Here is a 26,801-nt window from a genome sequence, read left to right as displayed (position 1 = left end):
AAAGTGTTCAAAGTGTTGATGTTTATTCAATGAGTGATTATGCTAAAGTGTTTGTTTCTGTTAATATTGAAAAAGTGACACCTACAGTCTCTACAGAACTTGCAACTGAGTTCCTTGAGTCTATTTCATTTAATGAAGAGCAAGCAGAAATGATCAACAAAAAGACTGTCAATCAATCCCAGTCCCAATTTTGGTTTGATCAAAGGGCAGGAAGAATTACAGCTTCCTCATTTTACACCGTGTGCCACCTCAGAGAGAGCACAGACAAGAGAAACACTGTGAAGCATCTTATGAATTACTGTCCAATTGCTGAAGATGCAATGCCAAAACAGTTAACATGGGGTCATGAAAAGGAAAAGAAAGCACTTGATCTCTACATTAAAAAACAAAAGAGAAACCATGAGAAGTTGTCAATAAAAAACAGTAGACTAATAGTAAACACACTATGGCCCTTCTTGGGAGCCAGTCCTGATGGTGTCAGGATTTGTGAGTGCTGTCAGAAGAAGTTAATTGAAATTAAGAGCATGTATGCAAAAAGAAATCTCCCTCCACAGGTTGCAGCTGAGGAGAAGCTCGTGTTTGTTGGTGACAAATATATACTAAAAAAAGAAACAAAATGGAACTATCAAATTCAGGGTCTGATGGGAATAACAGGGATTCATTGCTGTGATCTAGTTATTTATACCTTCAAAGGAATATTGATTGTCAATGTCAAGTTTGACAGTGAGTTGTGGGACGAAATGCTTGAGAACCTGAGAAACTTTTTCTTAAAGTACATAATTCAGGAACTCTTTCACCATGACATACTTAAATCATTATAAGGGACTATCATTGGTGGTGAATGCTGATGCTCAATGCTGGATAATTCCTCAGTGGGTCTAAAGAAGATTTTTGATATGTGTTATTAACCATTAACATAAACTGACTGGTAATTGTTCAAAGTTACAAACTTATTGTGCTTCTCAGCTCACAAGGCAGCAGTAGTTATTTAGCCAGGGGTGGTAGCAAATTGCACAGAGCAGCACACACACTAAAAATGTTGTCAGCAATGGGCAGCATTGGAACAAGAAAGTTCCCTTGTAGAATTCTAAAGTCCTTTAGTCATCCAATGGCATGTTCTACATGGATCCAAACACTGGCAATGGCACAGGTAGATTTTACTGCCTTCTTAGACAGTTGCTTTCCTGAGTAAAAAAAGAGATTTCAAATTAAGTAAATGCTAACTTGAGAAGCTACTGATAGAGAAGTACTTGCTGTTTTTCAGTCAAAGCTGTTTATGTTAAATATCAAAGCACCTAGAAAAGAGATCACATATGATGGGAACTGCAGCCTTTATAAACATATTTGTTAGATTGAGTTAAAGTAATGGTTACATGTATCTCCCTGATGAGCAGCTTGCCTTAACCATTAATAAAAATACTGATAAGAATTTGTACCTGTTAAGTAACTTCAACTTCATTGTTACTACCAATTAGATATAGGTATGTTGCTATATCAGATTTTTTACCAGCCTAAGGGGACCATCTGTTTGCTTTTTCCATACCTTCTCTCATCCTTTCCCTCTGAAACTCCCTTTATCTAACTAAACCACTAAACTTTAAAGGGTGAGTTACCTTTGCAAAGTGGTGGGATATTAAGTGCTACTTTCTTTCTTGTAAGCAGATCCCTGATGTTGAAGCCTTTGTCTGCCATAACAGAATCCCCCTCTTCAAGTTTGTCTAATAGACCACTTTTTTCAGTAATATATCTATCGCTGACATTTCCAGTCCATAGTTTAGAAACAAAGGTGAAATAACCTGTAGGTGAGATTCCCACTAGTGCTTTCATTGTGTTGTGCTGTTTATAGTTACTCCAGGTGGCCCTCTGGGCACTAGGGGATGTTGGCTTTTGTAAAAATGTCTCAGTACAGTCTGTTATTGTTCTTGTGCTAGGAAACTTACAAAAAGACCGTGGTAAAGTTTTCTTAATGTCTTCCTTACAAGGCCATTTAAGGAGAATGTCACGAAAAACTGTAGACAGAAAACAAACCCAAGTTGTAAAGACTTTGCTAACTGTTCCCTCTGATACTCCAAATATATCTGAAAGATGTCTGCTTAAAAGCCCAAGTCTGAGTCTCACCAAAGTTAAGATGAACTCTTACATAATGGTCAATAATCTTTGCTTTCCAGGCTTTTTTTTGCTTGAATCTTTTTGATACGTAACTTCCTTCTCTTTGTTTTTGTCCTAGTACTTAAGTTTTTCTGCAAAGGGCTTTAACAAATTAAATATCATTGTTAAGCAAGCCAGGCTAGGTATCCCTGTGTAAAATTTGAATGACTCGTCATCTTTGAAAACATCATCCACAAATAGCTCTCTTTTCAGCTGCTTGCTGTTTGTCAACTTTGCCTTAAGATTTGCTTTTTCCTCCTTCAAAGTATTAATTTCACTGTTTAAAACCTGTAAATCTTCAAAAGGAAAGTCTGTTTGAGTTCCCTTGTCATTGTTTAGAAGACGCTGACAATAATTGTGATCCAAAAGAACTGCCTCGTTGCTGACCATGTCTGACTTTTCATCCTGGATCTGGATATTTATTTAAGTAACAAATTAAGACACTATCAGTCTCATTCACTCTCACTTTCCACTGAGCTTGTGGAAAGTTGATAAAATCATTATTTCTTTAAATGAAGAAAGGAAAGCCTGCCCTCTTATCATGGAGAGTTCTGTTGAGCATCATCAGTTCAAGGTGATTGTTCCACGTAGGCTAACCTTTAAAATTAGTTGCGAAAATTTCTTGAACCTGTCACTGTATGTCTTGAATGTTTGACTCAATTTTACCTCATTAACCTAAACTGGATAAATAGAAACATGAAATTTATTTGTTCTCCTTTTGAGGTGTGCATCAAAATTTCAAAGTCATCACAGGCTTAAACTATAGGTTTACAGGAAATCTGCATGTGCATTTGTTTTCAACATATGAAACTGGGATTATGACTACTTCAAAAGACTTTACTACATGCCATATAGGTACAGACAGGTGTTGTTAAAAAAGTTTGCTTAGCTTTTTTATTAGTACACATTTGTTTTTCTAAGAACCTTGTTTATCCAGCCTGTGCTGAATTCTAATTTTTCAACCAGATTTTATTATTTTTTTAATATTATTAGATCTCCTAGTATCAGTTATTATTCTTGTAATTAAAATAATTACATCAAATCTTGCAGATCTATGGCACATTATTTTTTCTCTGATCCTCCTAACATTTTACCATTTGAAGGGAATGGTATTGGCTATAAAAGTATAGTCAAATAAAAGGTGTTTGCACAACCTATACATCGAGTTTTTGTTGTAAAATATTGTATCTTTCTCAAAACTTGTTTATCAGAATAAGAATGAGTTACCTGGCACAAGTATGGCTTTCACAATGATAGTTTCCTGGTTTGAAAAAAAGTCACTGCCTACTAAAATCCTCAGTTCCTTTGCCTTGATAGCCCAACCTCATCAAAACATTGCCAACAGGAGTGATTAGCAAATTATTGATACAGACAAGAGGGCCTATTCCCACATACATCCTCCTATATCCTGTTAGCTTACTTTGGTCATGGCATTTCAAACATGGTGTATATGCCACAAGTTTTCCATTTCCCTGACCAATTAATCTGTAATAGTGTTTATATGTTGAGGAAAATGGTTGGGTTGAAATATGATACAAAGACATGCCAGTAGATAATCAGATGAAAACTTTTACATATCAATAAAATGTCTTATTGCATTTCATGTTAACATGTCGTAACAACTCCACCTCTCAGTAAATTCAATTATTTGCAAACACATGAAAATACCATCTAAAACTTTTCAACCAATTCAATATAGCCAATAACAACATCAACTCAACATTGGGCTTAAATTATACTGAAACAGTCAATCAACGAGGAGCAAGGTCTTACCCTATATGTATGTGCAAACATACCAGGGTATCAAATGAGAAGTTCCCAAAAATAGAAAAGAATATCTTTAAACATGCAATTTAACATCAAGTGGAACAGCTACAATGACTTTCCCGTTTCTGTCACCACTATTACTTGGCTCTGCATTTTTGCATCCTGTCATGCCATTTTTTCCAGCTATGCAAGTTTCAATTGCCTTTATCATATATCAACAAAAAGCTAATATCTAGACTGAAATCCCAATAAGGCAGAACCCAGAAGCCTTTGCAGACTTTTGCCATGCCATTTCGAAAAAAGCTACCCACTCTTGTAATGCAACACAGAAGGGCTGGTCTGGCCCCAAAATGTTGATAAGATGCGAATTGGTATTTTGCAACTGGGCAACAAGTAATGGTCAGAAAACAGAGGTACCATGCTCAGCAAAACAGGCTTTGCTTTGCATTTGCTTTGCATTTGCTATGGTAAAATAAGACTATTTCTGCTTGTGTAAGCCCTGGCACTTCTGGTTTTGTGGTGGGACTTTCAGTAAAGACTTCCAAGTAGTTCTCTGGAACCTGAAGTCCCTTATTAGGATTCTCTACCATTTCATCAAGGTCAGTTTTTTTCACTTAGTTATTTTAATTTACTAACTTTTATAGGTAGCTGCCTAAATTGTGTATGAAGCAAATTCTTGTTTTCTTTTTCTGACTGGTAGTTGAATTTAAGGTTTGAAATTCTTGGTCTCAGTTCCTAGTGACTCAGTGACCATTTTTTAAAATTCATGATGTGTAATACTTTATGCATTGTCATATGTTACAAATTGAAAATACTAAATTACTTACAAAACTGAGAAATAGTACAAATGAAGAGCCAGGAGGCTAATTAGCTGCTAAGTTTTCAAGTCAGCTTCCAGTTCACTTAAGTAGCTTAAATTAAACAAATGAGGGAGAAAAGAACTATACTTCAGAGTATTACCAAGAGAAATTGAAGATTTTAAGTTATAATGAGTTTAGAAGGATTTTGTCATAGAGATTAGTTCCTAAATAGACAACTGCTTGTTTTCCAGAGTTATTGCACACTTAAAGTTTTCATAAATTTTGTCAGGAAGCACATCTGTTGTATCCATGAATACTACTGAATCCACTGAGGCAGGCCTTTGTGTCATGGATGCAAAAACTTTTCATCAAATTTGTTTATCAATAGCACAACTATATCCATCTCTTAAATCTGCAAAGGGCATATACATGACTGACAGTGTATGGCACACAGCATCTACTTCTCTTTGTTCACTTTTACAAAGTTATTTTTCACTTAGTTATTTTAACCAACTAAATTTTATAGATAGCTGCCTAAATTGCATGTAGCATATTTTTGTTTCCTTTTTCTGACCGGCAGTTGTATTCAAGGTTTGAAATTGTTAGTCTCAGTTCCTAGTAACTCAGTGACCATTTTTTAAATTCATTGTATACAATGTCATACATTACAAATTTAAAGTTTACAAGTTTCCAGAGTTGTTGCACACTAAAGTTTTACACAAATTTTGTTGGGAAGCATATCTAGTATTGCATTCAACCTGCATACTGAAAATGGTTTTGGAAGGGATCCACTTAAGTGGGCCTTTGTGCTGTAGATAAAAAGCCTTTAAAGCATTGTGTTGATACACATTTACTGTTTGAATTTCTGGAGTGTTAAGCAGATGAAGGTTGTATCTGTTTGGTTATGAAATGTATCAATAACAGTGGGGTAAAACTCCCTCACGTTTGTTCTAAAGTGAGCAGTCAATAATTGCTAAGAAGATGCACATGTAAAATGCATCCTCTACACTTCTTTATCAACCAGTGTTTAGTTGGCAATGTGGTTGTCACTTGGGATTGAGATTGACAGAGTATTCTAAGGTTAATCACCATTATTCTCTGAAGGGAAATGGAAGGTAAGTTGGCACAACTCTTCATCCCCAGTGCCTGGATAAGTCATGTAAAATACCATCTTTCTTTCATTGTATTGTGAACCTCTCAGTACCTGGCTAGTTAATGGGTTGATAAAGGATTATGTTAAGTGAGAAGACCGTATTAAAAGAAAAAATGTCAATTTTGCAAATCCTGAAAAGTTTCCCTCAAAAATAACAGAACTCCTTATAAAGGTCTTTTGTAAGTAGATAGTGATTGAAATAAAATATTCTGATGGATGTGATCTTTTGGTTAGGTTGAGTGAGGAGTACTGTATGTGGCAGTGGGGGCAGATGGTCGCCATTTGGCAAGGATGACAGTCACTGCATACTTAGCTTTCTCAACCTGTTGAACAGAGTTCTGCTTGCAGTTTTGAAGTGCCTGAAAGACAAGGTTAAGTGTGGGAGAATACACAAGGCCTTTCTTCGGTGGTTCAGCGAGAAGCAATAGAAAGGTATTACATTCTCATATGGCTTCACAAGGCTTGAATCAAAGTATTTTTGTTGGCACTTTGCCTCTTTGATATAGGAACTTCTGAAGATCAACTCTCTTTCAAAGGGGTCAGTTGTGAAACTTCACACTGGCATTTGTTGTCATCAAATTGAGAGACAGTTTCTATTTACTCAACAGTCGAGGTGCACATTGAGCAAGTGGAAGAGCTAAAGACCTCATGCCAACAATTTTTCAATGCCAACTGTTTGTTGCTTAATGGTGTCACTTCTACTGTGAGGACAGTTGGACACGAAGGTTAACATCTAGACAGGAAGTTTAACATCTGAGGCTTTGCTGTGGATTAGGCCTCAATTCAATGCAGGGTAGAGAGGCAAAGCATGTTAAGCTGGCTTAGTATGTGGAAAACAAATGCAATGCCAAAAAGAGCTTACAGTGGTGGAGAGTGTTTAAACACAAATTTGTCCACATGGTGTGCCTGAGAGAAAGGGACCCCAACAGCATTGCTTATTGCATCAAAAAGAGGAATATCAGCGATTCTTACATTCCTAAGTGAGTTTGAGATTGTGACCTCAGGTTTTGTTATTGAGGACTTTCAAAGTCAGCTGTTGATAATGAAGGGTGAGATTTGCTCAAGTGATGTCATGAAGGCCGTTAAGCAAAATGTTGCTAGTGGAAAAATTAGTCCAGAACTCAAACAATTTCTTTAGAATTAGATGTAAGTTATAAAACCTTTCTTCCATCATGGTGCAATATCTAAACAAAGTGTCACTTAATTTCCACCAACATAACATTAAACTTGATTACACAATTATTTCTACACATACATGTATGATCCAAAAAGAGACGTGGTAGTTTATTTCAATATTCAACACAGCCCAAGTTAATACACACAAAAAAAAATATGAAAAATTTATAGGTCAAGTCAAGTTTGGCCACACATGATTAAAACCAATGGAACTAATTAAACATACACCTTTGCATTAGTTTGTTCAGTGCTGCAAGATGCTGCTGACATTCCAGTGTCCTTAAATAAAATTTAATGATGAGAACTTCACCACCAAACTGTGCTCCATCAGAGGAGGAAACTTCGGAGGATACCCTCCTTCACTGCATTTAAAGTCAACCTTCAATAAGAATTTTGCCCTACATATTGTGTGGCTTTTCTTTTTACCACAGGAATTAGATGGACCAAATACAAGTAGGGCAGGGTAGAAGCTTACCTTAGATCCAGTTAAATGAAAAAGATCAAACCAATTGTATTCAAATTCTTCCATTGATGTTGACACAACAGGAACTGCTGTGGATTGCCGTAAAGCTATTGATAGTTATCTCTGTAACAGAAGGATGGCTGAACAGGCATGCACTAATAGTATCTAATAAAACTCTGTTTGTTTTGTTTCAAAACTTTTATAGTTAACTTCTTATTGACTTTGATTTTCTATTGTCAAATAAACAATGTTATAATGTAAATAAAATATTTGGGTTGTTGCCAGACTTGAAGTTTGTGAGTGTGTTTTGAAAGATCTCAAATTATTGACAGATGCTTCCATAACATGACAATGAACCATAGTCTGTTGAAGCATTTTTGGTTTTCAGATGAATTTTCATCTTTGTCATAGCTAATTCCTATAACTTGACATGCTCTGCACACAATCAAATCATCATGAGTGATTCGAAATGAAACTGTTTACATTCTGATACATACACACTGATCAGAACTGGATCAGGTTAACTTGAGTGTTTACTACTATAAAAAGCTCAAACTGCTAGAAATTGGTAACCTCAATTCTCAAGCCATTTTTTTAGTACTCATGTAATGTAGCAGTTACTGATAATTTTTCTTTAATTCTTATTCTTACTTTATTATATCTTTAGAATAACTTTTTCCCTAACTGATTTATTTTTTAACACAATCTAAATGACTTGATGATCGATAAAGAATACCCTTTTGATCAAACGCACCCTTATTTCACTTTTATAATTAACCTTTGTTTTGCTACACAACAAGTATAGAGTCCACAGATTTTCATTAACTTAGTTATACCCTGAAGCAAAAGAAGAAATGTTTACTTGTGATCTCCTCAGGTGAAACACTTGTGCAAACTGAATAAGCAAAGCAAAGGTAAAACTTTTAAGTTTCTCACTACATTAATGAACTTTGGGGAAAGCAGAAAATGTTTTTCCATGCACTCACAAACACTTAAGAAATTGGTTGTTGGTTATTGTGCAAATATCAAAGTATCCTAACAACAGTCTGATCACACAAGCATTGTGATGCCCTGTATATTTTATTACTTTAATAAGATTCTCCTGTCAATTACAAAGCCAAGAGCAAACTTAAGTAAAGTTCAATTTTGGAAACCAGTCAGAACAAACTGTCCACAGTAAAAAAAAAAAAACTGGATAGTGGCATAGAACAAAAGTACATAATTCTATGATGATGTACTACTGCACATTTCAAATAACCCCTTGTAGTTGAAAATACTTTGCTTCATTGGCAAGCATTACATAAGCTTTGAATAGTGATGAGGATCTTCACAATTTTATGAGGGTGATTCTATTAATATACTTATACAATCATGCATAGTCATGGTCTCCATACATCAAAAAATGGGCAAGGAAGAGATATCTTCAAAATCACAATGTAAGGAAAATTTAACAAAAGAATTGTCATCAAGTGTTATGGTCCAAACTTAGAGAAGATTAATGAATGAACAAAGGCACTTTTATCATCGTTTTTACATTTGTAACTGTTTATAAAACATTGGACTCCAACTTGAAAGCATTTTATGCGAGCAATGTGTACTTCTTTGACAGCTCCTATTGGAAAAACTTCAAATTTCAATTATGGTTTTTGATCCAAAATTCAATAAATCTACATGTCCCAAAGGATGCTTCTTAGGCACTGAATATACCCCTCATGGGAGGTGGCAATTTTTCCAGCAGTTAGGCAGTCATGATGCATAGAAACATAGCTTCAATGACCTCAAATCATCTGAAGTCAAATTTTCCAAGCTTCTTTTAGGCGAAATTTTATTGAAGGTTCATAAGACTGCTACTGATGTAAACCAATGTGGTAAATCATGGATTCAGCTTCCACACAAATTCAGTCAACCCAGCCAAAAGACCACATCCATCAGAATATTTTATTTCAATTGCTATTCACTTATAAAAGACCTTTATAGGGGGTTCTGTTAGTTTTTGAGAGAAACCTTCCAGGATTTGCAAATTGCCATTTTTCCTTTCAATACTGTCTTCCTACTTAACATAATCCTTTATCAACTAGTTACTCACCAGGTAATTATTGGTTCACAATACAACAAAAGAAAGATGGTGTTTTACATGACTTGTTCAGACGCTGGAGATGCAAGAGTTGTGCCAACTCACTTACCATTTCCCTCAAGAGAATAGTTGTGATTTATCATGGAGTACTCTGCCAATCTCAATCCCAAGTGACAGCCACAATGCCAACTAAACACTGGTTGACAAAGAAGAGCAGAAGATGCATTTTACATGTGCATCTTCTTGGCAATTATTAATTGATCACTTTAGAACAAACATGAGGAAGTTTTGCCACACTGTTATTGGTACATTGCATAAACAAACAGATAGCACCCTCCATCTGCTCAACATTCTAGATATTCTAACAGTAAATAATTTGTATTAACACAATGCTTTAAAGTTTTTGCATCTATGGCAGAAAGGCCTGCTTAAGTTAATATACTCCAAAATCATTTTCAATATGCAAGCATTATTCATGGATACAACACCAGATATACTCCGAAAACATTTATGTAAACCTTGAGTGTGCAATAACTCTGGAGAACAAACAATTGCAAAGAAAATAAACCTGACCTTGACAAAACAATAGAGAATCTCAACAAGGGAACATCGAAGTCATCACTGAAAGTTCCACTCTGAAACCAGAAGTGCCAGTGCCCACCCTAGCAGAAATGGAAAAGTTTTAATCAAAAACAAAGTCTGCTTTTCTGAGCATGGTACCCCATATGCTGACCAATAAATATTGCCCAGTCGCAAAATCCTAATCCAAACTTAGCGGCTATTTAGCCTCCTGGCTCTTCATTTGAACTATTCCTCAGTGTTCTAAGTATTTTGTATTTTAAACTTGTAATGTACAACAGTATATAAAGTTAAAAAAAATTGAACTGTAACCAGGATATGACATAGTGGCAAAGGTAAAAAAACGTTCTCTGGTTAAAAAGGTTTTAAAATATGAGCTTTCGGCTATTATACTATAGCCTTTAACGAATGTAAAAAATATAAGCGCGTGAATGGAAATGTATACAGGGGAGGGTGTGAAAAAATTAAAAACTAAAAAATACAATAGAAGTGTGAAAAGCTAAAAAATGGACAATAGAACAAAATCAAATTACAATAAGATAGAATATTGTCTTGGTAACAGTTTAGAGTTATTGTCTGCGCCGACAGTTTTTGCGGTATGCCAAGATTCTAGTGTTTTTCGAACGCGGTAATTGCCTTTGTCTATCACCGTAGCACCCTCAAAGTCAATCGCGTGATTGTTTTTCCACGCATGGTTGGCAATGTTTGAGCCACTCGTATAGTTTTTAAGATTTCGTTGATGTTCCTTTCTTTGGGTTTTGAAGCATCTGCCAGTTTCTCCTATATAACTCCAACTAATATTGTTGCGGGCAGATTGAGACCACTGACAAAGTGGCAAAGGTAAAAAAACGTTCTCTGGTTAAAAAGGTTTTAAAATATGAGCTTTCGGCTATTATACTATGGCCTTTAACGAATGTAAAAAATATAAGCGCGTGAATGGAAATATATACAGGGGAGGGTGTGAAAAAATTTCCATCACCTAAGTTCAGGTAGCCCTTAGATCTACAATGCAATGTTGTCTACAAAATTCCGTGCTCTGACTGCTGTTGGAGTTATGAACTCCAGAACTAAGAAGTTCAACACAACTCCCCAGCCCTGCAGGGACAAGGTTTCTCCTATTTTAAGAAACAGCTGCTAGTATGCAATGCCACACAGTTGCATAATGCTATGAACAGCCTTGAGCCCTCATGTAATAAAAATTTTGCTTCCAAATTCAAACATTTTCCTTAAGGAGGCATACTTTGCCTTAACTATTTAGGTCACCTCTAAAATGTGTTATGAAGCCCAGATGTTAGTGTATAATCTCCTTTCTTCGCCATCTTTTAATCCTCTGAATTTCTATTATTCCCATAAATGCCAAAGTAAACCACAAGGAATATATATATAATATGCATATCCACGCCTATTATTCAAATCTGCAAATAGGCGTCATGATAAATTTCAATTCTCTGTTCAATTGTTACACAGTAGACAGGTGGGTGGATGATAAGTAATTTTTCTTTGAGGCAGAGGTTGCATCTTTTGCTTGCGCTGTTGTAGGGTGATCTTCATGAAGGGATGCGCCATGAAATAAAGTGATCAATGATATTTTCTTTAAGGGTCCAGATATGTTTGCTGAGTTCGGTAGAGTTTCTGTGTTTTGTGTGTTAGAACAATGCAGTGTGGTTTCTGTATCTAGTCTTGAAGTCATTTTCTGTAAGTCTGATGTATGTCTCAGTGGTGGTGTTGTCCTCACGTGCAACAGTGGCTTGGTAGGTTGGTGATGACTGGAGGCAGTTTCTGTTAAGTGGACATGTGATCTTCTGTCGGCACCTGCAAGTTTTGGTGTCTTTTGTGTTGGTGTTATCTATGGTGTTATTGATGTGTTTGGATGAATTTACAATGCATTTGTTGTGGTTGTCGATGATCTGTTAAGTGTTATTCATGCAGCTGTAACTGATTTTGATTTGTTATGATTAAAGATTCTTCTGAGTTTGTGGTCTTTCAGGAAATGCTTGTCTACTACGGCAAAGAATTGGTGTCCAATATTGGTGCTGACAATTTTGCTGAATGGGGGGGGGTTATACCACAGTATGTTGTCCCGTTGTCAGCTTTTTTGTTGTTAGTTGTGGGTAGTTTGTAGTGTAGAGTGTACCAGTATCTGCATTCTTTGAGTGCTTATTGATATGGAGCCGCCCCTCAATATCAAAAAGCATTCATCAAGTGCTTTTTGATATGAAGGGGCGGCTCCATATCAAAAAGCACTCAACAAATGCGGATACCAGTCCACAGACACAGATTCCTCACCATAGAAGACAAGAACTTCCGAAAAGACCACAAACTAAAAAGAATCTTTAATCTAACACAATCAAAATCTGCTACAGCTGCATGAATAACACTAAACAGACCATCAACAACCACAAAAAATGCATTTTAAATTCATCCAAACCCTTCAATGACACCGCAAATAACAACAACACAAAAGACACCAGAACTTGCAGCTGCCAACAGAAGAACACATGCTCACTTAACGGAAACTGCCTCCTGTCATCACTAATCTACCAAGCCACTGTCACACTTAAGGACAACAGCACCACCAAAACGTACATTGGACTTACAGAAAACGACTTCAAGACTAGATACAGAAACCACACCACATAATTCCAACACACACAACACAGAAACTCTACTGAACTCAGCAAACATATCTGGACCCTTAAAGAAAATAACATTGACCACTTTATTTTATGGCACATCCTTTAATCAAGATCACCCTAAAACAATGCAAGCAAAAGATGCAACCTCTGCCTCAAAGAAAAATTACTTATCATCCACCCACCTGAATTATCATCACTCAATAAACGTAATGAACACATGTCCTCATGCTACCACAGAAACAAACAATTACTGTGTAATAATTGGACAAAGCATTGAAATTTCCTGCCATGCCTTTATGCAAGTTTGTAAATTATATAAATGATGGTTATGAATATTCTTCACAATAAAATCCTCTGATGAGTGAGTAATCACAAAACAGGCTTGTAGGGATGAAAGTATAGTCTCTGTTTTTTTCCCTATCTCATACATATTGTGCTCTACTTCTACGTATCAAGCACTGTACAACAGAAAAATCAGATCACAGACTTCCCATAGGTATATTTATGTATAGTTTTATGCGAGGCACATGTCTAAAAAGGGAGCTCATGAGATAGATTTCTAGCAAGCTACAATCAACCTGACAACTAACTTGCTGAGACTTTTCTCTTGTGGTAGTGATTGTCCTCTGAGATGACCAGTAAAAAGTCCTAAACCATTAAAAAAAGAAAAGAAAGGCAAACTAGAGAAATATCCCCTGTGAATAAAGTTGTTGATGCAGACTCCTTAATTAACAACATGCCTTGGAAACTCCACTCCAATCCACCAACAAGGAATTGTTGGGTCTCTGAGGATAATCTTGACTCCTATGAAAATTGCACTTTTTCAGTCATTTCTCCCTCACTCCGGAACAATTTACCAGACCAAATAAGAACTGTAGCATGCTTAAGTTTCCTTAAGAGTAAAGTTAAGACATTTTCATTTAGTCATTCCTTTTAGCTTTCAAACATTTGCGGTTTGTTCCTGAATTAACAAATATTAAACTTATAAATAAATGTAATTTACATATGTATTAGCAACTTTGATAGGTGCTTTTGGTCAATTAGTACAAACAACAATTATCATTATTATTATTATCATTATTACTATGATTATAAAACACCTGATACATCAATAAGGTCATCTTTCTTTGAATCTGACATTGATCGACCAATCCGTGATTCAACCTGGCTTTATCAGACTATTGAGTTCAGATGAATTAAGAAAGGGATTTTAAAAGAAAAGGATATAAGCTGGTATATCTAAGCCCATTTTCCTCAACTATCTCTATTATTTAACATGTGGTCAACTTCAATTGTTCTGAACATTTCTCTGAAAAATGTTTCAACTTTGTTGTACAGTTTCTGTTTGACTGCGTGTATAAGACAGTAGGTACATAGTTGTTGATTTATTGTTTGGCAATGTTTGCTCTGCTATAAATTACTTTAGTGATTCAATCAATAATTTTTTGCTTTCTGCTTGTTCTGTATATTTAATGCCCTACATTTTCCTTGAGGCAAATGTTTTTTTCATGAAAAAGCCAGTTGGAGGGCGTGGCCGCCTCAGACAAACAAGTAAAGAAGATTCAGAGATACCATGGTCTAACCATTACACAATCAACCTCAATGTCATCCTGAAATCCATCCGATAGTGAGATAAATGTAGCTGTTTACACTATGAAAAAGAACTTGATAGCCATCTTACACCACTCTATCCAAGCTGGAGATTCAGAAAAGAAACACAGATTTTGTCCCCCTGACAAGAACTCCTGGTTTGACTAGCAACAAGAATGTTGACTGATAAAGGGATAACTGCTTGCCCCAGGTTTTTGTGGAATTGTTGCACCCCACCCTCATAATGTTAAGTTACACAGAACTGAAATGGATGCATCAATTCTCTGGTTTGGGTTCAGTGCCCAAAGCATAAAAGTCATGATGTGAAAGTGATTCCCTGTGCTGTGGTTTCTGCAGTGTTACAATTTTATCATGGAACTGTTAGCTGCCAAAGATATCATCAAAGACCACCATACTTTCACTCAAACATTTCAATTTTCACTAGTTTGTACACTTGTAGATTTTAAAGCATGTTGTAATTCTAAATAATTTTATTCGTAATTTAGTCTGTACTTTCCTGATAACTATTATAGTTAGCTTTTATAATCATTAATTGCAAGTTTACTCAGAATAGACTTCTAGGAGAGGAACTAAACTACTGCATGGTTACTCTGGGAGACTGGAAAGACAAAGGCAAAGGCAAAGAAGGTTCAAGTTAACCAGCAAGCATTTAAGCAATTCTAATTCAGGCCAAACATGCTGATGAGAAATTAATGCACCCACCCAATCTCCCTACTTAGAGAATTGAGGCTATTAAGGAGCAAATGGTAGATCATGAAGACATTTAGTTAATACCATAAACTCATCTGAAAGTGGCAACCCTTCTGCCACACTTACAAGTTCATACATATCTTTGCCTAGTGATCCTTTTTATTCTTTATATTCCCCTTTGGGAGAGCCTCCATGTGTCTGCTTTAAATGCCAAGGTTAAAGCTACCACTCAAGCCCCAACCAAAGTACAGAACATGGTAAACTCAAACCTTCCAAAGGCTGCTCGCAAGAATTGACAGGTACAAAAGACAATTCCTAGTTTTATTGAGTCATAAACAATTTTTAATGAGTAAATATCAGTTTTACATAAAATAAGTCTTAATTAGTAAATTTGATACTAATAAACATAGATTTTATGATGCAAATTTTATCATGCATAATGTTAACTTTTTTCCAAAATTACTTTAAATTTTCTGCAATTCAGCTTACTAGCTGCCATGTGATATTGTGTCCATATTTTCTGCCTGATAAATCCACTAAATTTATCAAATATTTATCCAGCTGGAATTCTGCCAAAGTTAATCCAACAACAAAGATAAGTTCACACTTTTGTCCCCCTTTTGTCCCCCTCAGACTGGAGGTAGCCAATCACAGAGACGCCATCAGTGACTCACATGCCTCAGCCTTGAAATCAATAATTGAATAATTCCACCGGAATTTTCAAGATCAAGTGCCAAATTCAAGGTGGTATTAAGTAGCTGTGGTTCTGGCCACGACAGAAAATACTGAAAGGCTGGGCAAAAAAGCTTGTTTAAGTCTTCCAAAAGGGCGAAGTAAGGGAAGGAAAATGCCATAGATTTATCTTGAAGATTAAAATTACAGACATGGATTCAAGTAAAATTTGAGGTAGGCTATCCAGGGATACTATGACTCTATGTTCATAGAGCATTTGTTGTCTTTGGAATATTGCATGTTGTGACCTTGAAAGATCATTCACTCAAAAGTTTGTCTTTCCAGCTTGAGGTGTTTGTAATCTTAATTACAAACTATATTTCCTTTGTTACCGATTTCTTATACCACAGTCTTTAAAGCACTGATTTACCTGTGACAATGAAAGTTTCAGCAATAGAAGAGGCAGTTTCATCTATAAGATGTCATCTGAAGCACATACTTGAGCAGTCATTTTTGATTCTGGTTTACCCATTTCAAACCATGTGACCACATGGCTAAAAAGGTTTAATTACTTAGAAAACTCAGAATGCAATGTCTAGTTGTTAACCAGGCTATCAAACAACTTCTTTGAAAACCAGTCAACTTTAGCACACTGATGCAACCATCAACATCCATTCAGCATACCCTCAAAGCAGACCTATAGCACAGAATAACTGTAACCATGCAGTTTCATCTTGTCACAATTTCATCTAATTTGCCAAATTAGGAAATTCCTTAGTCCTGAGTCCACGAAGACTCTTATTCATGCATTTGTGACTTCACATTTGGACTACTGTAACTCTCTTCTCTTTGGCATCCCAAGTACCAGACAGATAATCTCCAGAAGGTGGTTAACGATGCTGCTCAATTACTATTTAGGATTCCAAAGTTTGATCACATTTTGCATTATTGTATCTTCACTGAGAAGAATATCTGCAGCCACACTCCATTTCTGGTTATCACCTATGTTCCTGGCCTTCTTAAGATCCCAAGAACTAATTTCAAGACCTTTGGTGATCGCACTTTTGGCCGTTCCAAGCCACTTCTGTGGAAAAAACTGCTGCTTGAAATTCAAAACAGTCAGTGTAGTCATTTTTAAGTTGTTTTAACATTTTCAATAGTTTTAACATTTTAATATTTTTCATATTTTTCATATTTCATCATTTAATTCTTTTAATATTTTTATAGAATATTTTGTAAGGTGCTTTAGAATATTTTTATAATTTTGGTGCTCTAGAAATGTTAATTATCATCATCATTATTATTATTATTATTGTCCAAGACACACAAAAGCAGTGTGGACCTATTTGTTTTGTAGAAGGCAAGATCAAGGAACATGACTTTCTACTCATTAAGAAGCAATTGAATTGACTATTTTAAAAAACTTTAAAACTTGTTAAATTGGTGACGAAAAAAGAAGGTACAGTGTATGGCCTTACATCAAAATGGTCACCTTTAATAGCAATGTAGATGACTCTCATACAGAGTGCATCACTGCAGTGTGAGAGCAAATCTACTTGTATCACCGCTATTAAATGCGGTCTTTAAACTTCTGTAAAGCCAGTGATAACTATTAAGATCATGGCAACACGTTCCTTGCCCATCTTTAAGAATGTTTTATTGTTTCACAAGAGCGAGTTCAATACCTTTCAACTCCTTGACCTTCAAAATAAGACACTTGTATTCCCTATAGAAACACTTGACACCTCCGCTTTAAATTAACCACCCTGGGAGGGTAAGGTTTTTAAATTCCTTACTCCCTTAGCACGGACGACAGTGAAATGCACATGAGTCTACCGGGCAGGAGGGGGCAGGTTGAAACAACACATAAGCTCTTGTGCTTTATCATAAGAATTAGAATGTTTGTACGAATAAATTTAAGATATATCAAATATAAGATGACTCGCCTCCTTTGGCTCACCAAGTGTCCGTATGTTCCCCAGACTTCGCCTTCGGCCACAAACACTGTAAACAGGAGGGAACTCACTCGATATCCTTTTTTCTTCGAGGTCTTCATCCTCGTGAGGCCGTCCCCGCTTTATTACGACCCTTCCCATCACCAGCTAAAACCCTAACAGCATGAAATCTTTACTTGAAAATGCTTCCCAAGTCAAGAGTCAACCGGCGCAGTACAAGATTCCATGATCAAAGACGTGAACAACCCTCCGGCACTTTGGAAAGATGCTGATTTTTCCACCAAAAATAGCCCATTGTCCGAGTTAAGAGCTTCAACTTTTCTTTTGTAAAAAAAGCCAAGAGACTTCACGAAAAGATTCTGCCTACATTACGATTGCTACGATGCTAACCTCATTACCACAGTACAGCTGTTCAATCCGACATATGGATGTAAATTTCGATCAAGAGGCCAAGTCAGCATGTAAAATTAGTTTTCAGACCTCTCGCATCATTGAAACCTTGTAACTTCAAAGATTTTGGGCTTCATTGGGACTCGAAAGACTAAGCGTAACTCTGTTTTGTTGGAGATTTGTATGCCCCACTTTTAACTTGCTAAAAGGTATAGATAATAGCTGTATTTAAAATTAGAAATTATCCACCTTAGTGCCCAGCGAGTTTTCCTGAATAGACCATTTTTTGTGCATTATATTGTTATTTTATTTTTCTGAGCAATAGATATGGCCCTCGCAAGAGGTTCATATGTTTTTAATAGTGCTTCATGAGATATTCTCAAATCATGTATTCACATATTTGGTCATCATAAGCAGGTTAGATTTAGTTTTCTATTTCTTTACTTATTGTAAAGCGCCATTGGGCTAAATGGAAATGGCGTTACATAAACTTTGTAATTATTATTATTGTCATTATTATTATTATAAGTATTATTACTCTTGTTTCAGTTATAAATAATGCTGATTAGAGGGCCTGTTCCCACACATTCTACTTCCTATGTAGAATAAGTACGTTTAGTCGTAGGCGCTGCGTGGTGGTAGGCAATATATTAGGATGGGTCGACTAGTTCACGATTTTTCAAGAGTATTAACTAAAAGATAACTTTCGATGTTTCTGTGATTAGAAATTAGCTTTTTAGCGATTACTAGGATAAATGAAATAAATTTCTATGTTTGTTTTAAACATTTTGTGTCATAATTTGTTGGGTACGAATCGACCAGAGAGTTGGGTACGAACTAATCGTAAGTACGTACGAAACGTCTAAGCCTGGTACAAATCGTCTGGGTACGAAAGATCCATGGGTACGAAACGACTGGATACCATGTATTTACATATTTGTTCATCATAGGTAGGTCAGATTTATTTTACTATTTCTTTTTTGATTATAAAGCGAGCGCCATCGGGCTACATGGAAATGGCGCTCCATAAATTTTGTACTTGTTATTAATATTATTATCATTATTATGATTTCAGTTATAAATAATGCTTATTAGAGCGCCTGTTTCCACACCGTACACGACTGTTCAACATTCCTTTCGGCTGACATTTCATAAGCAAAGAATGGTGAGCTCCTTATTGTTGTTTATTTCACGCACTTGAGATGTACTCATACTCCTTGTCTTTTCACATGACTACATTTGCGCTTTTCTCATCGTAGGAAAATCCTCTCAATTGTAGTTCCATCGTATTTTAATAATAGAAATATATCATTTGTAGTAAAGTTCAAGCCCTTTCCTGCGCTGACCGACATTACTATCCAACAGTTCCAAATCTCCAAACCTTACATAAAAACCTTATGAGAAAGTGGCATTTCGTACAGCAACAACCATTGCTAAGAGAAATCCTCAAAAAACCGATAATATCGTACGGAAACAAACGATCACTCAGACATACTCGTGAGAGAAAATTACGAGGGCGAGAAAAATGAATATACCATGGTGTTTCGTGTAAACATTTGTAGCTAATGTAGGGAAAACTGGACGTACTACTGAATCATTTAGGCATGTCAACCTCAATTTACAAGGAAGCATTAATAAAGCCCGTTTCTAAAGCAAAGAAATACTTTTTATGAGCTCGCCTATACCTGTCCCCTATACCCTATCCCGCATTCGAATTGGAGTATGTCCCGGTCTCGCCTTCCTATCTTCATCCCGCATCTCGCCTTTAAAGTATCTCGTATTCCACATCCCGCCTCGATTTTAAGCCTCATCCTGCATCCTGCCAAACCTATGTTGGACCCTCTCTACCGCTTTCATTCAGTATACGGGATTCACTGTTGGATTTGATACACTGAGCACGCAGGAAATCTGCGGAGAGCGCGTTAAAGTTGTTAAAAATGTTGTGATTACCTTTATAACTAAGATGCAGTCCTCCCTTGATTAGGCCATTCTCTGTGATCTTTAGATGCTGGATAAGTTTCCATCCATTCTGACGACAGTAGCTCTTTAGATGTTTATTCGAATCTTTCACTGCTCTATTGAATTCATCCCTTGTGGAAGTAAGCCTCGATATAGCGGAGGTGACGTTGGATGAATTTTCGATTTGTCTATGATCGATTCAACATCTCGCAACAGTTTTTATATTTAAGGTTATTGGAAGCGACATAGAGAACGACTTGGTCTGGCGAATGCTCCAGGCTAGCTTTGAGGTTGTCCTTCATAGCTTTTGAGGTGGCCCTACAGAATAACTTGACCACTGCTCGATGGCCAACGGCTTTTTCTAGCTTTTTACCACATATATTTGTCTTTGTTGAGGAAGCTCCAATTGATAGGGTTCTACATCAGTGTTGTAGCTAGAAATGCTCGTTACATGTCCAGCTTCACTTCCAAAATGGCTAAACGAAACGAAGTTCAGGAATAAATACGTAACCGGTTGCAAGAAATGGACTACAAGTTATAGTTGTCACAATTCAAGGTAAAGAAATTAACAAACGAGAAAACAAAAATAAAGAAAAACAAAAGACACTTACGAACGTCGCACGAGATCTGGGTCAACTGCCAAATTAAAGACGATATGAAGCGACGTAAAGCAACGTAAAGCGACGTAAAGCAACGTAAAGCGGCGTAAAGCGATCGACAGAGACGGTATAGATAGCTAGACGGTTAAAATAGTTAAACGGTTGATCCGAATGAATAAAATCCGCGGTAAAGACTAATACAAGCGACATAAACAAAAGGCAATTATACAGGAAAGAGTAACAGAATATTGATGAAAGTTATGCGCACAGAACAATAGGCATTAATGAACTGTGACAAAAGAAGATTACGAATCTGTAATCAATCGAATTTTTGGCGGCAACAGTAATGGAATTATCGGAGACCTTAGCAACGGACTGTGTCCCATCCTCATTGTTCCTTTGTTTTTGTGTTTTGAAGGTTTTTCTTTTCCTTGCTAACAACTTGCCATTGGTTGCACATTGTAATGTCAGAAGGTATTTTTGACTCCTCCTCATTAATTGGTTTGCACAAGCGACTAAATACAGGAATGGCTCCGACCTGTGATTGGATGATAAAAATGGTAAAAGTTAATAACTTATATCTTAACTCGTGAGTATGGTTAACCGCGTGTCTCGAAGCGGAACAATGAAATATCAATGTGAAAACACACAAAATTTTTTTAGGTCCTATTTACAACTACTCGTTTCAGTAGTGTTCTTAGCTGTGAGGATCTCCTAATTTCATCTCTCCACCGCAGCGCAAATATGCGAATTTTCATATATCTAAAATCCTCATTCACTTGGATGCTTATTTGTACCCAATTCATTGACCAGCTCCCAGTTGGCTTGTTAGCTCAATTGGTAGAGCGCTGCACCGGTATCGCAGAGGTCATGGGTTCAAATCCCGTACGGGCCTGAATTTTTTTCAGGTCCTATTTACAACTACTCGTTTCAGTAGTGTTCTTAGCTGCGAGGATCTCCTAATTTCACCGATGAGTATGGTTAACCGCGTGTCTCAAATGAAATATCAATGTGAGAACACCGATGAGTCAATCAAGAAATGGCTACTTACATAATTAAGAGAAGGCAGAGTCTAGCTTGTTCAGCGAGGTCGTTCAGCGATATTCCGGCGATGAAAAGGTCATCTGCTGACTAGCTCTGCAGACTAAATTCATTTAGTCAGCTCACGCGGACAACCAGAGTACTGGAGCCATTCCTGTATTTCACCGCTGACAGGAATAACTCCGACTCAAACGTTTAATAACTTTTTTTCAATGATTTTTTAATAATTTTTTAAACAGTTTTTGAAAAAAAAATTTAAAACTAAACTAGTGAGCAGCGCTGTGCGAACAGTAGTTTTAAACAGATGAAGAGCCCAATGAATGGATTTGTCCTTCATGTGAACAATAACCTAGAAAATCATTTTTCCACGAAAAAAAACTCCCTCGATTGTGGCCAAGCCATATTTCTCCAGCAGAGCATACTGTAAATTAAAAACATCGGTCGCAGCGTCACGGAACATTGCGTGATTTTCCAAACGTGAGATGCAGTTGCTGCATTATTTTAAAACTTAGGAACTACATGGCCCTGTAGTAATAAAAGAGGACTTCATTTGCAAACACTGTAGACTTCAACATAATAAGAATCTAATAAATCGCTTTTTCAGTTTTTATCTCAGTGTATGAATTATTTAGCCAGAACGAAAAAAAAAAATTAATATACGCATGAGTTGGAGCCATTCCTGTCTGCGGTGAAATACATGAATGGCTCCAGTCTCTGGTCGTCCGCCCAAACTGACTAAATGACTTTTGTCAGCGGAGCTTGTCAGCGGATGACTTTTTCATCGCCGGAATATCGCTGAACGACCTCGCTGAACAAGCTAGACTCTGCCTTCTCTTGATTATGTAAGTAGCCATTTCTTGATTGACTCATCGGTGTTCTCACATTGATATTTCATTCGAGACACGCGGTGGATCATGTGTACTATAGGTGGACTCGGTCGTCATATCGGGCGACAATCGACCGATATATCGGTCGACTATCGGTCGACTATCGGTCGACAATCGACCGACTATCGGTCGATAGTCGACCGATAGTCGACCGATTGTCGACCGATAGTCGACCGATGGTCAACCGATATATCGACCGACTATCGGCCGATGCATCGGCCGATATGTAGCGATCAACTGCCGGTGAAGTATCGGTCAAGTAGCGGTCAAGTAGCGGTCAAGTATCGGTCAAGTATCGGTCAAGTATCGGTCAAGTATCGGTCAAGTATCGGTCAAGTATCGGTCAAGTATCGGTCAAGTATCGGTCAAGTATCGGTCAAGTATCGGTCAAGTATCGGTCAAGTATCGGTCAAGTATCGGTCAAGTAGCGATCAAGTAGCGATCAAGTAGCGGTCAAGTATCGGTCAAGTATCGGTCAAGTAGCGGTCAAGTATCGGTCGAGGATCAGTCAAGTATCGGTCAAGTATCGGTCGAGGATCAGTCAAGTATCGGTCAAGTATCGGTCAAGTAACGGTCAAGTATCGGTCAAGTATCGGTCAAGTATCGGTCAAGTATCGGTCAAGTGTCGGTCAAGTGTCGGTCAAGTATCGGCCAAGTATTGGTCAAGTATCGGCCAAGTATAAGATCACTTACCGACCATATCGCTCAGAAGAGAATAGGCTAAGAAAGAGTGTGAGGTTTTTTCGATATATGTTCCGATTTGGTAATGGAAAAATACATTGTAAAGTTGGTCGCTCTTGTGTAACTAATGTTGTACCTTAACGTATTTCCATTATTCCTAAAACTACCCGGCTTATGCTTTATCCCTGATGTCATGCTGCCCTGAATCCAACATACCTTAAATAATTATTATTCCTTAGCTCTAATAGCTCTAACAGGGCCTCAACGTTATATTACTTGTACAACGTTACCGATATTAACTGTCCAGTTTATGTCGGTAATGGGATCCACCTAAATTGTATCAGCTAAAATTGCAGTGTGTAACTGCCCAGCTAAACGAAAAGTAAATGATCTTTTGAAACTGAACTAGGCAGTTAAACTCATAAGCAAAGCAATTTTAGAAAGACTTCTTTTTGCAGTGCGAGGTCAGCCGTTGTTTGTTTGTTTTTTTCATTATTGTTATTTTACCTAGAATAGGGCGTCTCTTTGGGGGTTTGGGCCTTAACAACGGTATCAATTTTTTTTATCCTTAAAAAGGGAACTCCGCGGCACCCACCTATCGGAAATACAGTACTAATCCGCTTATAAGAACCTAGAATTCACGAACCTGTTAGCCTAAAAATATCAATTTAGACCCCCTTTACATAAGAACCTATTTAGCCTAAATTTGTAACAGGTTCCTGTTTTAGAAAATAAACCTTAAAGATCTTCAGGCAAAGATAAAAGACATGACTCTCAAAAGTAGTGAACTTAAACATGTATGAACTATAAAAATCTCTAAATTTGATATAAATAATGTATGAAAAACAGTAGTATGTACATGTTGGTTTTGAATTAGAATTCACATGAGTACACCCTACGAGTACATTGAGAACTGAGAACTCAGATTCTTATAAGCGGGTAAGTACTGTAGTTTGACTTACTAAAACAAAATCAAGTCTGCAATGAATATCTAGTTGTCTTTGCCTCCAGATAATCCTCTTGCCATTTGGATTAAAAATTCTCCAAACATCGCATAGCTCCAAATTTTCCATCGCATTTTGCACTACCTTTAAAGCGTTCTGATGTGTTCTGGTGATGCCATTTTTTCAGAGAAAATTGAGAGAGTAAAAAACATCCTAAGCAGCTGGTCTGCTAGGAGACTTACTCTTCTAGGTAAAATCACGATAATAAAAGCTTTGGCAGTATCCCAAATTGTACATGTTTTAACCTCTCTTCCAACGCATCAGGGTGCACTTAAGGAAATCGATACCCTGCTATATGACTTTCTCTGGGAAAGCAAAGGGGACAAACTTAAAAGGACACAAATGATCAATGATTACGATAAAGGAGGCCTCAAGATGATAGATATTCAAAGCTTTAATAAATTGCTAAACAAAGAGTGGGTAAACTTCTCGTAGACTTCCAACTCCAGAAGTGTAGGGGGAAAGTAATGTTTTTAAAGTGCTACTACGATCAAACTATCCATATCCATTTTTTATAATTTCGTGTAAAATATGAATGTCTAAAATACCTTGCTAAATATCAATCCATTACGACCATCAAAAATCTTTTTTTTTATTTGTATTTTTATTTCCGAGAAGTTGCAGTCGCCATTTCTTTATCTCGTTCCAATTATAGCCTGGTTGAGAATTAGGGAAAATGACGTCAAATGCTCAAAATACCTCGCGTAAAATAACTCGAATGTGCTAGACTATTGCAATGTTTGAATTTATTACAGGTACAGTAAAAAACCCTTTTTTAAGAACCTAGATTTTAAAAAAAAAATAGATTAACTGAAAATGTTAGACAAAAATTGTACATTAAAACTCCTTTTACACGAGAACCTGTTTTAGCCTACAACTTTGAAACAGGTTCTTTTTTTTGAGAAATTCAGTCAAAGCAACAACACAGTTCCATGTATTAATGTTGCGTTTTGTTCTGTTTATCTTGGATAGCTTTGTAAACTTGGTAAATATATGCTTGGATTTTTAACATATGATGCATACAATACCAAAAATAGGCCACGCCCTCCAATGACAAAAAACTCATTTATTTTGAAAACTAGACTGCGAGCAGAGGGCGCGATCGACGAGCGGTGAGCGGCAAAGCTGCGATCTCTTTTCGCTGTGACTGGCGCCCCTGCTGCTCGCAGATCACGGCCTCGCCCCTCATCGCTCGTCGATCACGTCCGCTTTTTCCCCGTTCGTTTCAGTGGGATTTCACAACAAAAGAGACTGCTCGCAGTCTATTTGAAAACAAGAACCTGTTAAAGAACCTGAGTAGCCAAATTTTCCAGTTAAGCACCATATTTTATAATAACCTTCTTAGCCTTGCTTTGAAAAAATTAGGTTCCTATTAGCGGGTTTTTACCGTATATGCTTCTGAGTCTAAAATTGAAAAAAGTACTAAATTGCACCAATGTTGCACTAAGGTCACAGGAACTGTCCCGTTTCGGGGGAGGGGGGTACTCCCGTAAATTTTGAATAAGTGTGTGCCTCGAAGAGTCTTGAACCCTGTCCCACTTTAAGGAAGAAACAAACGAGAATTGTCCAAACACGAAATATGACACCCTATTCAAGGAAAAACAATAACCAAACAAGGGCTAACCACGCCCGGCAAAACACAAATCTCGATAAAATCGCTTGTGGACAATTTTAGCGGAATTTGCTTTTTGTTTAGCTGGCCATTTACACGCTGCAATTTTAGCCGATACAATTTACATATCCTATCTAAAGATCACAACGGAAACACAATGCTAACAGAGGCAAAACGATAACCGCCAAAACCATACCCTATCCCGCGGCACATACATGTATATGGGAGTACCCCCACCTCTGGGTATTTAAAGTGAATATTGTTCTGCAATGTCCTCTATCAACCGTCCAAAACAGCCATTCGGGTGAAGCTCACCATGCCATCTTCTCCACATGAATTCCTTGAGGTATTCTTGTAGGAAGTTAGGATTTGTGTTCCTTTTCATCTTCTTAAATTTGTCCTTTGCTGCAGACCAATTGCTCTCTGCCTGTTGTGGGTGGACACCGGTTATTGGGTCGACAAAGTTAACCGAGTGATTAACCGTTTGATGATTGAAAGCCAAGACCCTATGCATTTGCCTGTATGCCACCCATTCATGAGTATAAACCAAAGAGCCTGGTTGTACGTGGCTTTGGATAATGGTCAAAAGAGTACGCGCATCTCGCCTTCTCACAAGCTGTAAATACGGTCGAGCGGGGTCATACTGTGTGTCAAAAAGCCCAAGAACCCATCTCTCTTCTCGAGGTCGACGTCCCCTTTGGAACTGTGCTTAAGAAGAGACAGATTTCATTAAAACGTGTTGAATATATAGAAAAAAATTAAGAAAGACTGTTTCCTAGCAGGTGCAGGACATAAGTGGGTATTATAAACTGAAATACGGTTGATGTAATGTTTCGTATATATTTTAGTTGATATGTTTTCTGTTGTAAAAAAGACCTGAATGAAATACAATGTATACGAGGCA

At 37.0% G+C, this 26,801-nt stretch overlaps 3 long non-coding RNA genes and 1 pseudogene across 6 annotated transcripts; 1 reads left to right on the top strand and 3 right to left on the bottom strand.

Annotated features, from left to right (window-relative positions):
* Positions 1-4: 4 nt before the first annotated feature.
* LOC149048577 (uncharacterized) lies at positions 5-21,175 on the bottom strand. Of its 4 annotated transcripts, none has more exons than XR_016184556.1 (3): positions 20,685-21,163; positions 20,065-20,549; positions 5-1,184 (listed from the first exon to the last, which is right to left on the bottom strand). It is a non-coding gene; the product is annotated as an uncharacterized LOC149048577 (long non-coding RNA). The 4 variants fall into 4 exon arrangements; XR_016184554.1 differs by lacking the exon at positions 5-1,184 and adding an exon at positions 17,712-18,045; XR_016184553.1 differs by lacking the exons at positions 20,065-20,549; positions 20,685-21,163 and adding an exon at positions 17,730-18,166.
* Positions 1,453-2,538, bottom strand: LOC149048579 (uncharacterized; annotated as a pseudogene).
* LOC149048578 (uncharacterized) lies at positions 8,983-13,517 on the bottom strand. Its single transcript, XR_016184558.1, has 4 exons — positions 13,387-13,517; positions 10,155-10,243; positions 9,691-9,777; positions 8,983-9,119 (listed from the first exon to the last, which is right to left on the bottom strand). It is a non-coding gene; the product is annotated as an uncharacterized LOC149048578 (long non-coding RNA).
* LOC149048576 (uncharacterized) lies at positions 19,190-26,801 on the top strand. The gene is made up of 2 exons (XR_016184559.1): positions 19,190-19,279; positions 26,309-26,801. It is a non-coding gene; the product is annotated as an uncharacterized LOC149048576 (long non-coding RNA).

The sequence above is a fragment of the Pocillopora damicornis genome, chromosome 3 (genome assembly GCF_964200805.1).
Source record: "Pocillopora damicornis chromosome 3, jaPocDami1.2, whole genome shotgun sequence".
In the NCBI taxonomy this organism is placed as follows: domain Eukaryota; kingdom Metazoa; phylum Cnidaria; class Anthozoa; order Scleractinia; family Pocilloporidae; genus Pocillopora; species Pocillopora damicornis.
The sequence above is the reverse complement of the archived record's forward strand: the minus strand, read 5'-3'. Positions and strand labels throughout refer to the sequence as shown.